The sequence below is a fragment of the Schistocerca gregaria genome, chromosome 6, assembly GCF_023897955.1.
Source record: "Schistocerca gregaria isolate iqSchGreg1 chromosome 6, iqSchGreg1.2, whole genome shotgun sequence".
NCBI classification, from domain to species: domain Eukaryota; kingdom Metazoa; phylum Arthropoda; class Insecta; order Orthoptera; family Acrididae; genus Schistocerca; species Schistocerca gregaria.
The window spans coordinates 188,336,360-188,357,913 of NC_064925.1; the positions used below are offsets into that span (position 1 = coordinate 188,336,360).

At 42.0% G+C, this 21,554-nt stretch overlaps 8 non-coding genes across 8 annotated transcripts; all 8 read right to left on the bottom strand.

Annotated features, from left to right (window-relative positions):
* Positions 1-2,067: 2,067 nt before the first annotated feature.
* Positions 2,068-2,174, bottom strand: LOC126279477 (U6 spliceosomal RNA). Its single transcript, XR_007550955.1, has one exon. It is a non-coding gene; the product is annotated as a U6 spliceosomal RNA (small nuclear RNA).
* Positions 2,175-4,650: 2,476 nt separating this feature from the next.
* Positions 4,651-4,757, bottom strand: LOC126279478 (U6 spliceosomal RNA). The gene has a single exon (XR_007550956.1). It is a non-coding gene; the product is annotated as a U6 spliceosomal RNA (small nuclear RNA).
* Positions 4,758-7,233: 2,476 nt separating this feature from the next.
* LOC126279700 (U6 spliceosomal RNA) lies at positions 7,234-7,340 on the bottom strand. Its single transcript, XR_007551164.1, has one exon. It is a non-coding gene; the product is annotated as a U6 spliceosomal RNA (small nuclear RNA).
* Positions 7,341-9,816: 2,476 nt separating this feature from the next.
* LOC126279665 (U6 spliceosomal RNA) lies at positions 9,817-9,923 on the bottom strand. The gene has a single exon (XR_007551131.1). It is a non-coding gene; the product is annotated as a U6 spliceosomal RNA (small nuclear RNA).
* A 2,476-nt stretch (positions 9,924-12,399) lies between these two features.
* Positions 12,400-12,506, bottom strand: LOC126279479 (U6 spliceosomal RNA). The gene has a single exon (XR_007550957.1). It is a non-coding gene; the product is annotated as a U6 spliceosomal RNA (small nuclear RNA).
* Positions 12,507-14,982: 2,476 nt separating this feature from the next.
* On the bottom strand, positions 14,983-15,089 carry LOC126279480 (U6 spliceosomal RNA). The gene has a single exon (XR_007550958.1). It is a non-coding gene; the product is annotated as a U6 spliceosomal RNA (small nuclear RNA).
* A 2,476-nt stretch (positions 15,090-17,565) lies between these two features.
* LOC126279481 (U6 spliceosomal RNA) lies at positions 17,566-17,672 on the bottom strand. The gene has a single exon (XR_007550959.1). It is a non-coding gene; the product is annotated as a U6 spliceosomal RNA (small nuclear RNA).
* A 2,476-nt stretch (positions 17,673-20,148) lies between these two features.
* LOC126279482 (U6 spliceosomal RNA) lies at positions 20,149-20,255 on the bottom strand. Its single transcript, XR_007550960.1, has one exon. It is a non-coding gene; the product is annotated as a U6 spliceosomal RNA (small nuclear RNA).
* Between the last annotated feature and the right edge of the window lie 1,299 nt (positions 20,256-21,554).

A 21,554-nucleotide genomic window follows, 5' to 3' on the forward strand; every position in this document is an offset into this window, starting at 1 on the left:
AAGACTCTCAAAACAAGCGAATATTTTGGCCAAACTGTCTTCACTGCTAACACAAATTGCATTACTCTTGCAGTGGTACTTTCTTACGATACCTATCGATTTAATTACAGAGTGCTCATATGCAATGCAACTTTTAACTCACACATCAAGTACAACACAAGAAGACACAGCCTGTGACCATGTAAATTACTGAGGAACTCCACAGAGACCAAGCATGGTTCTATTCATCCAATGGCGCCAGAAGACAATAGTGACTGCAAGAAGAGACACAGTAGCCTCACGAACCATTAAAAACAGCATTCGTTTTGCACACTTTGAAACACAGCAGTGTAGGTCATTACCAGGGCATGGACGGGTTATTGCGACTTGTGTGAGATAGTAGTAGGAATGATGGACATAGTTCCGTTTTCAGTACAATACCAGGTGATATATTTGTGTTGATCCAGGTGTACACAGGGCAGGTCTACTTGACAACAGTGAAACACTGTGATTGAGGTGTGTGAATGAGCCTAAAATATCGAGGGGACATGTGGTAAGAGAAACCATGTTAGCATTGTGTTAGTAGCTGTAGTTATGTTCCTGTGAAATGTCAATCAGCTGTAATCCAGATTGGTGAATGTTGTTATTGCAGGAAGAATTGCTAGTGCAGAACAAAGAGTGATAGATTTAGTATTTGAAAGCAGTTAATAACTGAGTAGCTACTGGTGTCATGTGACACAAACTGGTTTGTGATGTAGTTGTCTATTCCTGAAATCTTGAAGCTTGCTAGTGTTTCGTGTCTTGACTGGCTCTGTATCTGCTTATGTGGTAGAGCTTCTGTGTATGTAACATGAGGAATATTGCATGCAGAGTTTGTCCAATCTTTCTCCTAGACACAGGATGAGAGGTGCATCAGCTGCAATTGTGAACACCATCGACTTGTATCACATTGATGGGATTCAAAGTGCTGTCAAAATAGTAGAGTCTCACATCTAAATGCTATATGTTAATATTAGCATACTGGTCTGCTGTCTAAACACTTCAGTGTTGTGGTATTCATTGGCTGACACTTTTGGAATTTATTTAGGTAACTGTATGTAATGGCAGATTGCCAGACATGTGGGAAAATACTTTGTGGGTCACACACGTGAAATTTGTACATGACATGCTGATGCACCACAGATTTGCAGTAATAGTTGGTTTTTAGGTGAAGGGCAGTGGCTTATTACACAGGCAGATATGCTTCAGTTAAGAACCTGATGAGGTGTCACCTGCAGTCTGTATTATGAGGCTGCAGCTGGATAGCAAGGCCACTAGGAAAGTTACTTGAAACATAATGTTAAATAAACTTCCTGTAAAGGGGTAGCTTGCACACTTAATGATGAAAGATACACCTTCCTTCACATGTTTGTTTATGCTGCTCAAACAATTATGGCATCAGCTGCAGCCATGAAGATGAATAAAGATAAATATTGTGGGTCTGTGTGCAGACAGTATGTGATAGTGGCTTACAGGCACCAGAAGCTTTGTAGGCGTTAGAGAAAAATAAATATTAGCTAATGCAAGCTAATTTTAGAGCGCTAGAGTGTATTTAAGCAGTAGTCTAAGTGAAAGTATGTGAGTGAGAAAGATTTGGAACATGCAGCTATCTTGTGTAAAGTTGGTGTAAGGTTGCCAAATGTTGTGTGTGGCAGTAGGTGTGTGTTATGAAATGACATGATTGAGACAGTAGCAAGAGATGCTGTGACAGCTGAGTGTGATACTGAGGAAGAGAAGAGGCTTTTGCCTGTGCTAGGCTTAGCCTGGCTGTGATTTTTGTTGAAGGGGTGCTAGTGACATGTACTTGTGGTTTTGGTATGCTTGCTGACTTGTTATTAGAGTGACATTTTAGATGTGCATTGGTGATATAAGGGATAGGTTTATTGCCAGTTTTGTCATGTTCTGTTGTGAATGAAAGAAAGTGGAGGAGAACTGCGTAAATGGAGAGCATAGTTTGTGACAAGTGGGTGCAGATATGAAGCGAAACTTGTGTAGTTGGCTGATGGTATTAGCAGCTGATGTGAGGCATGAGAGAGTGAGATTGCGAAAAAAAATGTGGAACGCTTCACGATTTTGCGTGTCATCCTTGCGCAGGGGCCATGCTAATCTTCTCTGTATCGTTCCAATTTTAGTATATGTACCGCCGAAGCGAGTACATTCGAGGAGCCCTCTGAAATTGTATATATAGTTATGGCGTCGCGTCAAACATGGTTCGGCTTGGACGTAGGTTTACACAGCTCTGGCGAGGAACACAAGGCCTGCCGAGTGCTAATTTGTGAACTAATTACTGCGAGGTGTCGTTCTTAGTAAGTGGCAGCTCTGTCAACTGTAGATTTGGCAGTTTTGGGTGTAAAACTTAGATCGTAGAGTCGTTTGCTCTCGCTCCATCCACCCAGAGCAGCAGCAGTTTCACACAGCTGCCGCTAGGCGGCAGCAAGACGTGTTGGCAGCTATTGTCGCCATGTTCTCACATCCTGAGTTTAGTGTCTTATAGGCATACGTATGAAACACACTTCTCTAATGTGTGGGATAAATGACTCTGACTGGAGCAGGTAGCAGGTCTTCAAGACTCTCAAAACAAGCGAATATTTTGGCCAAACTGTCTTCACTGCTAACACAAATTGCATTACTCTTGCAGTGGTACTTTCTTACGATACCTATCGATTTAATTACAGAGTGCTCATATGCAATGCAACTTTTAACTCACACATCAAGTACAACACAAGAAGACACAGCCTGTGACCATGTAAATTACTGAGGAACTCCACAGAGACCAAGCATGGTTCTATTCATCCAATGGCGCCAGAAGACAATAGTGACTGCAAGAAGAGACACAGTAGCCTCACGAACCATTAAAAACAGCATTCGTTTTGCACACTTTGAAACACAGCAGTGTAGGTCATTACCAGGGCATGGACGGGTTATTGCGACTTGTGTGAGATAGTAGTAGGAATGATGGACATAGTTCCGTTTTCAGTACAATACCAGGTGATATATTTGTGTTGATCCAGGTGTACACAGGGCAGGTCTACTTGACAACAGTGAAACACTGTGATTGAGGTGTGTGAATGAGCCTAAAATATCGAGGGGACATGTGGTAAGAGAAACCATGTTAGCATTGTGTTAGTAGCTGTAGTTATGTTCCTGTGAAATGTCAATCAGCTGTAATCCAGGTTGGTGAATGTTGTTATTGCAGGAAGAATTGCTAGTGCAGAACAAAGAGTGATAGATTTAGTATTTGAAAGCAGTTAATAACTGAGTAGCTACTGGTGTCATGTGACACAAACTGGTTTGTGATGTAGTTGTCTATTCCTGAAATCTTGAAGCTTGCTAGTGTTTCGTGTCTTGACTGGCTCTGTATCTGCTTATGTGGTAGAGCTTCTGTGTATGTAACATGAGGAATATTGCATGCAGAGTTTGTCCAATCTTTCTCCTAGACACAGGATGAGAGGTGCATCAGCTGCAATTGTGAACACCATCGACTTGTATCACATTGATGGGATTCAAAGTGCTGTCAAAATAGTAGAGTCTCACATCTAAATGCTATATGTTAATATTAGCATACTGGTCTGCTGTCTAAACACTTCAGTGTTGTGGTATTCATTGGCTGACACTTTTGGAATTTATTTAGGTAACTGTATGTAATGGCAGATTGCCAGACATGTGGGAAAATACTTTGTGGGTCACACACGTGAAATTTGTACATGACATGCTGATGCACCACAGATTTGCAGTAATAGTTGGTTTTTAGGTGAAGGGCAGTGGCTTATTACACAGGCAGATATGCTTCAGTTAAGAACCTGATGAGGTGTCACCTGCAGTCTGTATTATGAGGCTGCAGCTGGATAGCAAGGCCACTAGGAAAGTTACTTGAAACATAATGTTAAATAAACTTCCTGTAAAGGGGTAGCTTGCACACTTAATGATGAAAGATACACCTTCCTTCACATGTTTGTTTATGCTGCTCAAACAATTATGGCATCAGCTGCAGCCATGAAGATGAATAAAGATAAATATTGTGGGTCTGTGTGCAGACAGTATGTGATAGTGGCTTACAGGCACCAGAAGCTTTGTAGGCGTTAGAGAAAAATAAATATTAGCTAATGCAAGCTAATTTTAGAGCGCTAGAGTGTATTTAAGCAGTAGTCTAAGTGAAAGTATGTGAGTGAGAAAGATTTGGAACATGCAGCTATCTTGTGTAAAGTTGGTGTAAGGTTTCCAAATGTTGTGTGTGGCAGTAGGTGTGTGTTATGAAATGACATGATTGAGACAGTAGCAAGAGATGCTGTGACAGCTGAGTGTGATACTGAGGAAGAGAAGAGGCTTTTGCCTGTGCTAGGCTTAGCCTGGCTGTGATTTTTGTTGAAGGGGTGCTAGTGACATGTACTTGTGGTTTTGGTATGCTTGCTGACTTGTTATTAGAGTGACATTTTAGATGTGCATTGGTGATGTAAGGGATAGGTTTATTGCCAGTTTTGTCATGTTCTGTTGTGAATGAAAGAAAGTGGAGGAGAACTGCGTAAATGGAGAGCATAGTTTGTGACAAGTGGGTGCAGATATGAAGCGAAACTTGTGTAGTTGGCTGATGGTATTAGCAGCTGATGTGAGGCATGAGAGAGTGAGATTGCGAAAAAAAATGTGGAACGCTTCACGATTTTGCGTGTCATCCTTGCGCAGGGGCCATGCTAATCTTCTCTGTATCGTTCCAATTTTAGTATATGTACCGCCGAAGCGAGTACATTCGAGGAGCCCTCTGAAATTGTATGTATAGTTATGGCGTCGCGTCAAACATGGTTCGGCTTGGACGTAGGTTTACACAGCTCTGGCGAGGAACACAAGGCCTGCCGAGTGCTAATTTGTGAACTAATTACTGCGAGGTGTCGTTCTTAGTAAGTGGCAGCTCTGTCAACTGTAGATTTGGCAGTTTTGGGTGTAAAACTTAGATCGTAGAGTCGTTTGCTCTCGCACCATCCACCCAGAGCAGCAGCAGTTTCACACAGCTGCCGCTAGGCGGCAGCAAGACGTGTTGGCAGCTATTGTCGCCATGTTCTCACATCCTGAGTTTAGTGTCTTATAGGCATACGTATGAAACACACTTCTCTAATGTGTGGGATAAATGACTCTGACTGGAGCAGGTAGCAGGTCTTCAAGACTCTCAAAACAAGCGAATATTTTGGCCAAACTGTCTTCACTGCTAACACAAATTGCATTACTCTTGCAGTGGTACTTTCTTACGATACCTATCGATTTAATTACAGAGTGCTCATATGCAATGCAACTTTTAACTCACACATCAAGTACAACACAAGAAGACACAGCCTGTGACCATGTAAATTACTGAGGAACTCCACAGAGACCAAGCATGGTTCTATTCATCCAATGGCGCCAGAAGACAATAGTGACTGCAAGAAGAGACACAGTAGCCTCACGAACCATTAAAAACAGCATTCGTATTGCACACTTTGAAACACAGCAGTGTAGGTCATTACCAGGGCATGGACGGGTTATTGCGACTTGTGTGAGATAGTAGTAGGAATGATGGACATAGTTCCGTTTTCAGTACAATACCAGGTGATATATTTGTGTTGATCCAGGTGTACACAGGGCAGGTCTACTTGACAACAGTGAAACACTGTGATTGAGGTGTGTGAATGAGCCTAAAATATCGAGGGGACATGTGGTAAGAGAAACCAGGTTAGCATTGTGTTAGTAGCTGTAGTTATGTTCCTGTGAAATGTCAATCAGCTGTAATCCAGGTTGGTGAATGTTGTTATTGCAGGAAGAATTGCTAGTGCAGAACAAAGAGTGATAGATTTAGTATTTGAAAGCAGTTAATAACTGAGTAGCTACTGGTGTCATGTGACACAAACTGGTTTGTGATGTAGTTGTCTATTCCTGAAACCTTGAAGCTTGCTAGTGTTTTGTGTCTTGACTGGCACTGTATCTGCTTATGTGGTAGAGCTTCTGTGTATGTAACATGAGGAATATTGCATGCAGAGTTTGTCCAATCTTTCTCCTAGACACAGGATGAGAGGTGCATCAGCTGCAATTGTGAACACCATCGACTTGTATCACATTGATGGGATTCAAAGTGCTGTCAAAATAGTAGAGTCTCACATCTAAATGCTATATGTTAATATTAGCATACTGGTCTGCTGTCTAAACACTTCAGTGTTGTGGTATTCATTGGCTGACACTTTTGGAATTTATTTAGGTAACTGTATGTAATGGCAGATTGCCAGACATGTGGGAAAATACTTTGTGGGTCACACACGTGAAATTTGTACATGACATGCTGATGCACCACAGATTTGCATTAATAGTTGGTTTTTAGGTGAAGGGCAGTGGCTTATTACACAGGCAGATATGCTTCAGTTAAGAACCTGATGAGGTGTCACCTGCAGTCTGTATTATGAGGCTGCAGCTGGATAGCAAGACCACTAGGAAAGTTACTTGAAACATAATGTTAAATAAACTTCCTGTAAAGGGGTAGCTTGCACACTTAATGATGAAAGATACACCTTCCTTCACATGTTTGTTTATGCTGCTCAAACAATTATGGCATCAGCTGCAGCCATGAAGATGAATAAAGATAAATATAGTGGGTCTGTGTGCAGACAGTATGTGATAGTGGCTTACAGGCACCAGAAGCTTTGTAGGCGTTAGAGAAAAATAAATATTAGGTAATGCAAGCTAATTTTAGAGCGCTAGAGTGTATTTAAGCAGTAGTCTAAGTGAAAGTATGTGAGTGAGAAAGATTTGGAACATGCAGCTATCTTGTGTAAAGTTGGTGTAAGGTTTCCAAATGTTGTGTGTGGCAGTAGGTGTGTATTATGAAATGACATGATTGAGACAGTAGCAAGAGATGCTGTGACAGCTGAGTGTGATACTGAGGAAGAGAAGAGGCTTTTGCCTGTGCTAGGCTTAGCCTGGCTGTGATTTGTGTTGAAGGGGTGCTAGTGACATGTACTTGTGGTTTTGGTATGCTTGCTGACTTGTTATTAGAGTGACATTTTAGATGTGCATTGGTGATGTAAGGGATAGGTTTATTGCCAGTTTTGTCATGTTCTGTTGTGAATGAAAGAAAGTGGAGGAGAACTGCGTAAATGGAGAGCATAGTTTGTGACAAGTGGGTGCAGATATGAAGCGAAACTTGTGTAGTTGGCTGATGGTATTAGCAGCTGATGTGAGGCATGAGAGAGTGAGACTGCGAAAAAAAATGTGGAACGCTTCACGATTTTGCGTGTCATCCTTGCGCAGGGGCCATGCTAACCTTCTCTGTATCGTTCCAATTTTAGTATATGTACCGCCGAAGCGAGTACATTCGAGGAGCCCTCTGAAATTGTATATATAGTTATGGCGTCGCGTCAAACATGGTTCGGCTTCGACGTAGGTTTACACAGCTCTGGCGAGGAACACAAGGCCTGCCGAGTGCTAATTTGTGAACTAATTACTGCGAGGTGTCGTTCTTAGTAAGTGGCAGCTCTGTTAACTGTAGATTTGGCAGTTTTGGGTGTAAAACTTAGATCGTAGAGTCGTTTGCTCTCGCACCATCCACCCAGAGCAGCAGCAGTTTCACACAGCTGCCGCTAGGCGGCAGCAAGACGTGTTGGCAGCTATTGTCGCCATGTTCTCACATCCTGAGTTTAGTGTCTTATAGGCATACGTATGAAACACACTTCTCTAATGTGTGGGATAAATGACTCTGACTGGAGCAGGTAGCAGGTCTTCAAGACTCTCAAAACAAGCGAATATTTTGGCCAAACTGTCTTCACTGCTAACACAAATTGCATTACTCTTGCAGTGGTACTTTCTTACGATACCTATCGATTTAATTACAGAGTGCTCATATGCAATGCAACTTTTAACTCACACATCAAGTACAACACAAGAAGACACAGCCTGTGACCATGTAAATTACTGAGGAACTCCACAGAGACCAAGCATGGTTCTATTCATCCAATGGCGCCAGAAGACAATAGTGACTGCAAGAAGAGACACAGTAGCCTCACGAACCATTAAAAACAGCATTCGTTTTGCACACTTTGAAACACAGCAGTGTAGGTCATTACCAGGGCATGGACGGGTTATTGCGACTTGTGTGAGATAGTAGTAGGAATGATGGACATAGTTCCGTTTTCAGTACAATACCAGGTGATATATTTGTGTTGATCCAGGTGTACACAGGGCAGGTCTACTTGACAACAGTGAAACACTGTGATTGAGGTGTGTGAATGAGCCTAAAATATCGAGGGGACATGTGGTAAGAGAAACCATGTTAGCATTGTGTTAGTAGCTGTAGTTATGTTCCTGTGAAATGTCAATCAGCTGTAATCCAGGTTGGTGAATGTTGTTATTGCAGGAAGAATTGCTAGTGCAGAACAAAGAGTGATAGATTTAGTATTTGAAAGCAGTTAATAACTGAGTAGCTACTGGTGTCATGTGACACAAACTGGTTTGTGATGTAGTTGTCTATTCCTGAAACCTTGAAGCTTGCTAGTGTTTTGTGTCTTGACTGGCACTGTATCTGCTTATGTGGTAGAGCTTCTGTGTATGTAACATGATGAATATTGCATGCAGAGTTTGTCCAATCTTTCTCCTAGACACAGGATGAGAGGTGCATCAGCTGCAATTGTGAACACCATCGACTTGTATCACATTGATGGGATTCAAAGTGCTGTCAAAATAGTAGAGTCTCACATCTAAATGCTATATGTTAATATTAGCATACTGGTCTGCTGTCTAAACACTTCAGTGTTGTGGTATTCATTGGCTGACACTTTTGGAATTTATTTAGGTAACTGTATGTAATGGCAGATTGCCAGACATGTGGGAAAATACTTTGTGGGTCACACACGTGAAATTTGTACATGACATGCTGATGCACCACAGATTTGCAGTAATAGTTGGTTTTTAGGTGAAGGGCAGTGGCTTATTACACAGGCAGATATGCTTCAGTTAAGAACCTGATGAGGTGTCACCTGCAGTCTGTATTATGAGGCTGCAGCTGGATAGCAAGACCACTAGGGAAGTTACTTGAAACATAATGTTAAATAAACTTCCTGTAAAGGGGTAGCTTGCACACTTAATCATGAAAGATACACCTTCCTTCACATGTTTGTTTATGCTGCTCAAACAATTATGCCATCAGCTGCAGCCATGAAGATGAATAAAGATAAATATTGTGGGTCTGTGTGCAGACAGTATGTGATAGTGGCTTACAGGCACCAGAAGCTTTGTAGGCGTTAGAGAAAAATAAATATTAGCTAATGCAAGCTAATTTTAGAGCGCTAGAGTGTATTTAAGCAGTAGTCTAAGTGAAAGTATGTGAGTGAGAAAGATTTGGAACATGCAGCTATCTTGTGTAAAGTTGGTGTAAGGTTTCCAAATGTTGTGTGTGGCAGTAGGTGTGTGTTATGAAATGACATGATTGAGACAGTAGCAAGAGATGCTGTGACAGCTGAGTGTGATACTGAGGAAGAGAAGAGGCTTTTGCCTGTGCTAGGCTTAGCCTGGCTGTGATTTGTGTTGAAGGGGTGCTAGTGACATGTACTTGTGGTTTTGGTATGCTTGCTGACTTGTTATTAGAGTGACATTTTAGATGTGCATTGGTGATGTAAGGGATAGGTTTATTGCCAGTTTTGTCATGTTCTGTTGTGAATGAAAGAAAGTGGAGGAGAACTGCGTAAATGGAGAGCATACTTTGTGACAAGTGGGTGCAGATATGAAGCGAAACTTGTGTAGTTGGCTGATGGTATTAGTAGCTGATGTGACGCATGAGAGAGTGAGATTGCGAAAAGAAATGTGGAACGCTTCACGATTTTGCGTGTCATCCTTGCGCAGGGGCCATGCTAATCTTCTCTGTATCGTTCCAATTTTAGTATATGTACCGCCGAAGCGAGTACATTCGAGGAGCCCTCTGAAATTGTATACATAGTTATGGCGTCGCGTCAAACATGGTTCGGCTTGGACGTAGGTTTACACAGCTCTGGCGAGGAACACAAGGCCTGCCGAGTGCTAATTTGTGAACTAATTACTGCGAGGTGTCGTTCTTAGTAAGTGGCAGCTCTGTCAACTGTAGATTTGGCAGTTTTGGGTGTAAAACTTAGATCGTAGAGTCGTTTGCTCTCGCACCATCCACCCAGAGCAGCAGCAGTTTCACACAGCTGCCGCTAGGCGGCAGCAAGACGTGTTGGCAGCTATTGTCGCCATGTTCTCACATCCCGAGTTTAGTGTCTTATAGGCATACGTATGAAACACACTTCTCTAATGTGTGGGATAAATGACTCTGACTGGAGCAGGTAGCAGGTCTTCAAGACTCTCAAAACAAACGAATATTTTGGCCAAACTGTCTTCACTGCTAACACAAATTGCATTACTCTTGCAGTGGTACTTTCTTACGATACCTATCGATTTAATTACAGAGTGCTCATATGCAATGCAACTTTTAACTCACACATCAAGTACAACACAAGAAGACACAGCCTGTGACCATGTAAATTACTGAGGAACTCCACAGAGACCAAGCATGGTTCTATTCATCCAATGGCGCCAGAAGACAATAGTGACTGCAAGAAGAGACACAGTAGCCTCACGAACCATTAAAAACAGCATTCGTTTTGCACACTTTGAAACACAGCAGTGTAGGTCATTACCAGGGCATGGACGGGTTATTGCGACTTGTGTGAGATAGTAGTAGGAATGATGGACATAGTTCCGTTTTCAGTACAATACCAGGTGATATATTTGTGTTGATCCAGGTGTACACAGGGCAGGTCTACTTGACAACAGTGAAACACTGTGATTGAGGTGTGTGAATGAGCCTAAAATATCGAGGGGACATGTGGTAAGAGAAACCATGTTAGCATTGTGTTAGTAGCTGTAGTTATGTTCCTGTGAAATGTCAATCAGCTGTAATCCAGATTGGTGAATGTTGTTATTGCAGGAAGAATTGCTAGTGCAGAACAAAGAGTGATAGATTTAGTATTTGAAAGCAGTTAATAACTGAGTAGCTACTGGTGTCATGTGACACAAACTGGTTTGTGATGTAGTTGTCTATTCCTGAAATCTTGAAGCTTGCTAGTGTTTCGTGTCTTGACTGGCTCTGTATCTGCTTATGTGGTAGAGCTTCTGTGTATGTAACATGAGGAATATTGCATGCAGAGTTTGTCCAATCTTTCTCCTAGACACAGGATGAGAGGTGCATCAGCTGCAATTGTGAACACCATCGACTTGTATCACATTGATGGGATTCAAAGTGCTGTCAAAATAGTAGAGTCTCACATCTAAATGCTATATGTTAATATTAGCATACTGGTCTGCTGTCTAAACACTTCAGTGTTGTGGTATTCATTGGCTGACACTTTTGGAATTTATTTAGGTAACTGTATGTAATGGCAGATTGCCAGACATGTGGGAAAATACTTTGTGGGTCACACCAGTGAAATTTGTACATGACATGCTGATGCACCACAGATTTGCAGTAATAGTTGGTTTTTAGGTGAAGGGCAGTGGCTTATTACACAGGCAGATATGCTTCAGTTAAGAACCTGATGAGGTGTCACCTGCAGTCTGTATTATGAGGCTGCAGCTGGATAGCAAGGCCACTAGGAAAGTTACTTGAAACATAATGTTAAATAAACTTCCTGTAAAGGGGTAGCTTGCACACTTAATGATGAAAGATACACCTTCCTTCACATGTTTGTTTATGCTGCTCAAACAATTATGGCATCAGCTGCAGCCATGAAGATGAATAAAGATAAATATTGTGGGTCTGTGTGCAGACAGTATGTGATAGTGGCTTACAGGCACCAGAAGCTTTGTAGGCGTTAGAGAAAAATAAATATTAGGTAATGCAAGCTAATTTTAGAGCGCTAGAGTGTATTTAAGCAGTAGTCTAAGTGAAAGTATGTGAGTGAGAAAGATTTGGAACATGCAGCTATCTTGTGTAAAGTTGGTGTAAGGTTTCCAAATGTTGTGTGTGGCAGTAGGTGTGTGTTATGAAATGACATGATTGAGACAGTAGCAAGAGATGCTGTGACAGCTGAGTGTGATACTGAGGAAGAGAAGAGGCTTTTGCCTGTGCTAGGCTTAGCCTGGCTGTGATTTTTGTTGAAGGGGTGCTAGTGACATGTACTTGTGGTTTTGGTATGCTTGCTGACTTGTTATTAGAGTGACATTTTAGATGTGCATTGGTGATATAAGGGATAGGTTTATTGCCAGTTTTGTCATGTTCTGTTGTGAATGAAAGAAAGTGGAGGAGAACTGCGTAAATGGAGAGCATAGTTTGTGACAAGTGGGTGCAGATATGAAGCGAAACTTGTGTAGTTGGCTGATGGTATTAGCAGCTGATGTGAGGCATGAGAGAGTGAGATTGCGAAAAAAAATGTGGAACGCTTCACGATTTTGCGTGTCATCCTTGCGCAGGGGCCATGCTAATCTTCTCTGTATCGTTCCAATTTTAGTATATGTACCGCCGAAGCGAGTACATTCGAGGAGCCCTCTGAAATTGTATATATAGTTATGGCGTCGCGTCAAACATGGTTCGGCTTGGACGTAGGTTTACACAGCTCTGGCGAGGAACACAAGGCCTGCCGAGTGCTAATTTGTGAACTAATTACTGCGAGGTGTCGTTCTTAGTAAGTGGCAGCTCTGTCAACTGTAGATTTGGCAGTTTTGGGTGTAAAACTTAGATCGTAGAGTCGTTTGCTCTCGCACCATCCACCCAGAGCAGCAGCAGTTTCACACAGCTGCCGCTAGGCGGCAGCAAGACGTGTTGGCAGCTATTGTCGCCATGTTCTCACATCCTGAGTTTAGTGTCTTATAGGCATACGTATGAAACACACTTCTCTAATGTGTGGGATAAATGACTCTGACTGGAGCAGGTAGCAGGTCTTCAAGACTCTCAAAACAAGCGAATATTTTGGCCAAACTGTCTTCACTGCTAACACAAATTGCATTACTCTAGCAGTGGTACTTTCTTACGATACCTATCGATTTAATTACAGAGTGCTCATATGCAATGCAACTTTTAACTCACACATCAAGTACAACACAAGAAGACACAGCCTGTGACCATGTAAATTACTGAGGAACTCCACAGAGACCAAGCATGGTTCTATTCATCCAATGGCGCCAGAACACAATAGTGACTGCAAGAAGAGACACAGTAGCCTCACGAACCATTAAAAACAGCATTCGTATTGCACACTTTGAAACACAGCAGTGTAGGTCATTGCCAGGGCATGGATGGGTTAATGCGACTTGTGTGAGATAGTAGTAGGAATGATGGACATAGTTCCGTTTTCAGTACAATACCAGGTGATATATTTGTGTTGATCCAGGTGTACACAGGGCAGGTCTACTTGACAACAGTGAAACACTGTGATTGAGGTGTGTGAATGAGCCTAAAATATCGAGGGGACATGTGGTAAGAGAAACCAGGTTAGCATTGTGTTAGTAGCTGTAGTTATGTTCCTGTGAAATGTCAATCAGCTGTAATCCAGGTTGGTGAATGTTGTTATTGCAGGAAGAATTGCTAGTGCAGAACAAAGAGTGATAGATTTAGTATTTGAAAGCAGTTAATAACTGAGTAGCTACTGGTGTCATGTGACACAAACTGGTTTGTGATGTAGTTGTCTATTCCTGAAATCTTGAAGCTTGCTAGTGTTTTGTGGCTTGACTGGTTCTGTATCTGCTTATGTGGTAGAGCTTCTGTGTATGTAACATGATGAATATTGCATGCAGAGTTTGTGCAATCTTTCTCCTAGACACAGGATGAGAGGTGCATCAGCTGCAATTGTGAGCACCATCGACTTGTATCACATTGATGGGATTCAAAGTGCTGTCAAAATAGTAGAGTCTCACATCTAAATGCTATATGTTAATATTAGCATACTGGTCTGCTGTCTAAACACTTCAGTGTTGTGGTATTCATTGGCTGACACTTTTGGAATTTATTTAGGTAACTGTATGTAATGGCAGATTGCCAGACATGTGGGAAAATACTTTGTGGGTCACACCAGTGAAATTTGTACATGACATGCTGATGCACCATAGATTTGCAGTAATAGTTGGTTTTTAGGTGAAGGGCAGTGGCTTATTACACAGGCAGATATGCTTCAGTTAAGAACCTGATGAGGTGTCACCTGCAGTCTGTATTATGAGGCTGCAGCTGGATAGCAAGGCCACTAGGAAAGTTACTTGAAACATAATGTTAAATAAACTTCCTGTAAAGGGGTAGCTTGCACACTTAATGATGAAAGATACACCTTCCTTCACATGTTTGTTTATGCTGCTCAAACAATTATGCCATCAGCTGCAGCCATGAAGATGAATAAAGATAAATATTGTGGTTCTGTGTGCAGACAGTATGTGATAGTGCCTTACAGGCACAAGAAGCTTTGTAGGCGTTAGAGAAAAATAAATATTAGGTAATGCAAGCTAATTTTAGAGCGCTAGAGTGTATTTAAGCAGTAGTCTAAGTGAAAGTATGTGAGTGAGAAAGATTTGGAACATGCAGCTATCTTGTGTAAAGTTGGTGTAAGGTTTCCAAATGTTGTGTGTGGCAGTAGGTGTGTGTTATGAAATGACATTATTGAGACAGTAGCAAGAGATGCTGTGACAGCTGAGTGTGATACTGAGGAAGAGAAGAGGCTTTTGCCTGTGCTAGGCTTAGCCTGGCTGTGATTTGTGTTGAAGGGGTGCTAGTGACATGTACTTGTGGTTTTGGTGTGCTAGCTGACTTGTTATTAGAGTGACATTTTAGATGTGCATTGGTGATGTAAGGGATAGGTTTATTGCCAGTTTTGTCATGTTCTGTTGTGAATGAAAGAAAGTGGAGGAGAACTGCGTAAATGGAGAGCATAGTTTGTGACAAGTGGGTGCAGATATGAAGCGAAACTTGTGTAGTTGGCTGATGGTATTAGCAGCTGATGTGAGGCATGAGAGAGTGAGATTGCGAAAAAAAATGTGGAACGCTTCACGATTTTGCGTGTCATCCTTGCGCAGGGGCCATGCTAATCTTCTCTGTATCGTTCCAATTTTAGTATATGTACCGCCGAAGCGAGTACATTCGAGGAGCCCTCTGAAATTGTATATATAGTTATGGCGTCGCGTCAAACATGGTTCGGCTTGGACGTAGGTTTACACAGCTCTGGCGAGGAACACAAGGCCTGGCGAGTGCTAATTTGTGAACTAATTACTGCGAGGTGTCGTTCTTAGTAAGTGGCAGCTCTGTCAACTGTAGATTTGGCAGTTTTGGGTGTAAAACTTAGATCGTAGAGTCGTTTGCTCTCGCACCATCCACCCAGAGCAGCAGCAGTTTCACACAGCTGCCGCTAGGCGGCAGCAAGACGTGTTGGCAGCTATTGTCGCCATGTTCTCACATCCCGAGTTTAGTGTCCTATAGGCATACGTATGAAACACACTTCTCTAATGTGTGGGATAAATGACTCTGACTGGAGCAGGTAGCAGGTCTTCAAGACTCTCAAAACAAGCGAATATTTTGGCCAAACTGTCTTCACTGCTAACACAAATTGCATTACTCTAGCAGTGGTACTTTCTTACGATACCTATCGATTTAATTACAGAGTGCTCATATGCAATGCAACTTTTAACTCACACATCAAGTACAACACAAGAAGACACAGCCTGTGACCATGTAAATTACTGAGGAACTCCACAGAGACCAAGCATGGTTCTATTCATCCAATGGCGCCAGAACACAATAGTGACTGCAAGAAGAGACACAGTAGCCTCACGAACCATTAAAAACAGCATTCGTATTGCACACTTTGAAACACAGCAGTGTAGGTCATTGCCAGGGCATGGATGGGTTAATGCGACTTGTGTGAGATAGTAGTAGGAATGATGGACATAGTTCCGTTTTCAGTACAATACCAGGTGATATATTTGTGTTGATCCAGGTGTACACAGGGCAGGTCTACTTGACAACAGTGAAACACTGTGATTGAGGTGTGTGAATGAGCCTAAAATATCGAGGGGACATGTGGTAAGAGAAACCAGGTTAGCATTGTGTTAGTAGCTGTAGTTATGTTCCTGTGAAATGTCAATCAGCTGTAATCCAGGTTGGTGAATGTTGTTATTGCAGGAAGAATTGCTAGTGCAGAACAAAGAGTGATAGATTTAGTATTTGAAAGCAGTTAATAACTGAGTAGCTACTGGTGTCATGTGACACAAACTGGTTTGTGATGTAGTTGTCTATTCCTGAAATCTTGAAGCTTGCTAGTGTTTTGTGGCTTGACTGGCTCTGTATCTGCTTATGTGGTAGAGCTTCTGTGTATGTAACATGATGAATATTGCATGCAGAGTTTGTGCAATCTTTCTCCTAGACACAGGATGAGAGGTGCATCAGCTGCAATTGTGAACACCATCGACTTGTATCACATTGATGGGATTCAAAGTGCTGTCACAATAGTAGAGTCTCACATCTAAATGCTATATGTTAATATTAGCATACTGGTCTGCTGTCTAAACACTTCAGTGTTGTGGTATTCATTGGCTGACACTTTTGGAATTTATTTAGGTAACTGTATGTAATGGCAGATTGCCGGACATGTGGGAAAATACTTTGTGGGTCACACCAGTGAAATTTGTACATGACATGCTGATGCACCACAGATCTGCAGTAATAGTTGGTTTTTAGGTGAAGGGCAGTGGCTTATTACACAGGCAGATATGCTTCCGTTAAGAACCTGATGAGGTGTCACCTGCAGTCTGTATTATGAGGCTGCAGCTGGATAGCAAGGCCACTAGGAAAGTTACTTGAAACATAATGTTAAATAAACTTCCTGTAAAGGGGTAGCTTGCACACTTAATGATGAAAGATACACCTTCCTTCACATGTTTGTTTATGCTGCTCAAACAATTATGGCATCAGCTGCAGCCATGAAGATGAATAAAGATAAATATTGTGGGTCTGTGTGCAGACAGTATGTGATAGTGGCTTACAGGCACCAGAAGCTTTGTAGGCGCTAGAGAAAAATAAATATTAGCTAATGCAAGCTAATTTTAGAGCGCTAGAGTGTATTTAAGCAGTAGTCTAAGTGAAAGTATGTGAGTGAGAAAGATTTGGAACATGCAGCTATCTTGTGTAAAGTTGGTGTAAGGTTTCCAAATGTTGTGTGTGGCAGTAGGTGTGTGTTATGAAATGACATGATTGAGACAGTAGCAAGAGATGCTGTGACAGCTGAGTGTGATACTGAGGAAGAGAAGAGGCTTTTGCCTGTGCTAGGCTTAGCCTGGCTGTGATTTTTGTTGAAGGGGTGCTAGTGACATGTACTTGTGGTTTTGGTATGCTTGCTGACTTGTTATTAGAGTGACATTTTAGATGTGCATTGGTGATGTAAGGGATAGGTTTATTGCCAGTTTTGTCATGTTCTGTTGTGAATGAAAGAAAGTGGAGGAGAACTGCGTAAATGGAGAGCATAGTTTGTGACAAGTGGGTGCAGATATGAAGCGAAACTTGTGTAGTTGGCTGATGGTATTAGCAGCTGATGTGAGGCATGAGAGAGTGAGATTGCGAAAAAAAATGTGGAACGCTTCACGATTTTGCGTGTCATCCTTGCGCAGGGGCCATGCTAATCTTCTCTGTATCGTTCCAATTTTAGTATATGTACCGCCGAAGCGAGTACATTCGAGGAGCCCTCTGAAATTGTATATATAGTTATGGCGTCGCGTCAAACATGGTTCGGCTTGGACGTAGGTTTACACAGCTCTGGCGAGGAACACAAGGCCTGCCGAGTGCTAATTTGTGAACTAATTACTGCGAGGTGTCGTTCTTAGTAAGTGGCAGCTCTGTCAACTGTAGATTTGGCAGTTTTGGGTGTAAAACTTAGATCGTAGAGTCGTTTGCTCTCGCACCATCCACCCAGAGCAGCAGCAGTTTCACACAGCTGCCGCTAGGCGGCAGCAAGACGTGTTGGCAGCTATTGTCGCCATGTTCTCACATCCCGAGTTTAGTGTCCTATAGGCATACGTATGAAACACACTTCTCTAATGTGTGGGATAAATGACTCTGACTGGAGCAGGTAGCAGGTCTTCAAGACTCTCAAAACAAGCGAATATTTTGGCCAAACTGTCTTCACTGCTAACACAAATTGCATTACTCTTGCAGTGGTACTTTCTTACGATACCTATCGATTTAATTACAGAGTGCTCATATGCAATGCAACTTTTAACTCACACATCAAGTACAACACAAGAAGACACAGCCTGTGACCATGTAAATTACTGAGGAACTCCACAGAGACCAAGCATGGTTCTATTCATCCAATGGCGCCAGAAGTCAATAGTGACTGCAAGAAGAGACACAGTAGCCTCACGAACCATTAAAAACAGCATTCGTTTTGCACACTTTGAAACACAGCAGTGTAGGTCATTACCAGGGCATGGACGGGTTATTGCGACTTGTGTGAGATAGTAGTAGGAATGATGGACATAGTTCCGTTTTCAGTACAATACCAGGTGATATATTTGTGTTGATCCAGGTGTACACAGGGCAGGTCTACTTGACAACAGTGAAACACTGTGATTGAGGTGTGTGAATGAGCCTAAAATATCGAGGGGACATGTGGTAAGAGAAACCAGGTTAGCATTGTGTTAGTAGCTGTAGTTATGTTCCTGTGAAATGTCAATCAGCTGTAATCCAGATTGGTGAATGTTGTTATTGCAGGAAGAATTGCTAGTGCAGAACAAAGAGTGATAGATTTAGTATTTGAAAGCAGTTAATAACTGAGTAGCTACTGGTGTCATGTGACACAAACTGGTTTGTGATGTAGTTGTCTATTCCTGAAATCTTGAAGCTTGCTAGTGTTTCGTGTCTTGACTGGCTCTGTATCTGCTTATGTGGTAGAGCTTCTGTGTATGTAACATGAGGAATATTGCATGCAGAGTTTGTCCAATCTTTCTCCTAGACACAGGATGAGAGGTGCATCAGCTGCAATTGTGAACACCATCGACTTGTATCACATTGATGGGATTCAAAGTGCTGTCAAAATAGTAGAGTCTCACATCTAAATGCTATATGTTAATATTAGCATACTGGTCTGCTGTCTAAACACTTCAGTGTTGTGGTATTCATTGGTTGACACTTTTGGAATTTATTTAGGTAACTGTATGTAATGGCAGATTGCCAGACATGTGGGAAAATACTTTGTGGGTCACACCAGTGAAATTTGTACATGACATGCTGATGCACCACAGATTTGCAGTAATAGTTGGTTTTTAGGTGAAGGGCAGTGGCTTATTACACAGGCAGATATGCTTCAGTTAAGAACCTGATGAGGTGTCACCTGCAGTCTGTATTATGAGGCTGCAGCTGGATAGCAAGGCCACTAGGAAAGTTACTTGAAACATAATGTTAAATAAACTTCCTGTAAAGGGGTAGCTTGCACACTTAATGATGAAAGATACACCTTCCTTCACATGTTTGTTTATGCTGCTCAAACAATTATGGCATCAGCTGCAGCCATGAAGATGAATAAAGATAAATATTGTGGGTCTGTGTGCAGACAGTATGTGATAGTGGCTTACAGGCACCAGAAGCTTTGTAGGCGTTAGAGAAAAATAAATATTAGCTAATGCAAGCTAATTTTAGAGCGCTAGAGTGTATTTAAGCAGTAGTCTAAGTGAAAGTATGTGAGTGAGAAAGATTTGGAACATGCAGCTATCTTGTGTAAAGTTGGTGTAAGGTTTCCAAATGTTGTGTGTGGCAGTAGGTGTGTGTTATGAAATGACATGATTGAGACAGTAGCAAGAGATGCTGTGACAGCTGAGTGTGATACTGAGGAAGAGAAGAGGCTTTTGCCTGTGCTAGGCTTAGCCTGGCTGTGATTTTTGTTGAAGGGGTGCTAGTGACATGTACTTGTGGTTTTGGTATGCTTGCTGACTTGTTATTAGAGTGACATTTTAGATGTGCATTGGTGATATAAGGGATAGGTTTATTGCCAGTTTTGTCATGTTCTGTTGTGAATGAAAGAAAGTGGAGGAGAACTGCGTAAATGGAGAGCATAGTTTGTGACAAGTGGGTGCAGATATGAAGCGAAACTTGTGTAGTTGGCTGATGGTATTAGCAGCTGATGTGAGGCATGAGAGAGTGAGATTGCGAAAAAAAATGTGGAACGCTTCACGATTTTGCGTGTCATCCTTGCGCAGGGGCCATGCTAATCTTCTCTGTATCGTTCCAATTTTAGTATATGTACCGCCGAAGCGAGTACATTCGAGGAGCCCTCTGAAATTGTATATATAGTTATGGCGTCGCGTCAAACATGGTTCGGCTTGGACGTAGGTTTACACAGCTCTGGCGAGGAACACAAGGCCTGCCGAGTGCTAATTTGTGAACTAATTACTGCGAGGTGTCGTTCTTAGTAAGTGGCAGCTCTGTCAACTGTAGATTTGGCAGTTTTGGGTGTAAAACTTAGATCGTAGAGTCGTTTGCTCTCGCACCATCCACCCAGAGCAGCAGCAGTTTCACACAGCTGCCGCTAGGCGGCAGCAAGACGTGTTGGCAGCTATTGTCGCCATGTTCTCACATCCTGAGTTTAGTGTCTTATAGGCATACGTATGAAACACACTTCTCTAATGTGTGGGATAAATGACTCTGACTGGAGCAGGTAGCAGGTCTTCAAGACTCTCAAAACAAGCGAATATTTTGGCCAAACTGTCTTCACTGCTAACACAAATTGCATTACTCTTGCAGTGGTACTTTCTTACGATACCTATCGATTTAATTACAGAGTGCTCATATGCAATGCAACTTTTAACTCACACATCAAGTACAACACAAGAAGACACAGCCTGTGACCATGTAAATTACTGAGGAACTCCACAGAGACCAAGCATGGTTCTATTCATCCAATGGCGCCAGAAGACAATAGTGACTGCAAGAAGAGACACAGTAGCCTCACGAACCATTAAAAACAGCATTCGTTTTGCACACTTTGAAACACAGCAGTGTAGGTCATTACCAGGGCATGGACGGGTTATTGCGACTTGTGTGAGATAGTAGTAGGAATGATGGACATAGTTCCGTTTTCAGTACAATACCAGGTGATATATTTGTGTTGATCCAGGTGTACACAGGGCAGGTCTACTTGACAACAGTGAAACACTGTGATTGAGGTGTGTGAATGAGCCTAAAATATCGAGGGGACATGTGGTAAGAGAAACCATGTTAGCATTGTGTTAGTAGCTGTAGTTATGTTCCTGTGAAATGTCAATCAGCTGTAATCCAGATTGGTGAATGTTGTTATTGCAGGAAGAATTGCTAGTGCAGAACAAAGAGTGATAGATTTAGTATTTGAAAGCAGTTAATAACTGAGTAGCTACTGGTGTCATGTGACACAAACTGGTTTGTGATGTAGTTGTCTATTCCTGAAACCTTGAAGCTTGCTAGTGTTTTGTGTCTTGACTGGCACTGTATCTGCTTATGTGGTAGAGCTTCTGTGTATGTAACATGATGAATATTGCATGCAGAGTTTGTCCAATCTTTCTCCTAGACACAGGATGAGAGGTGC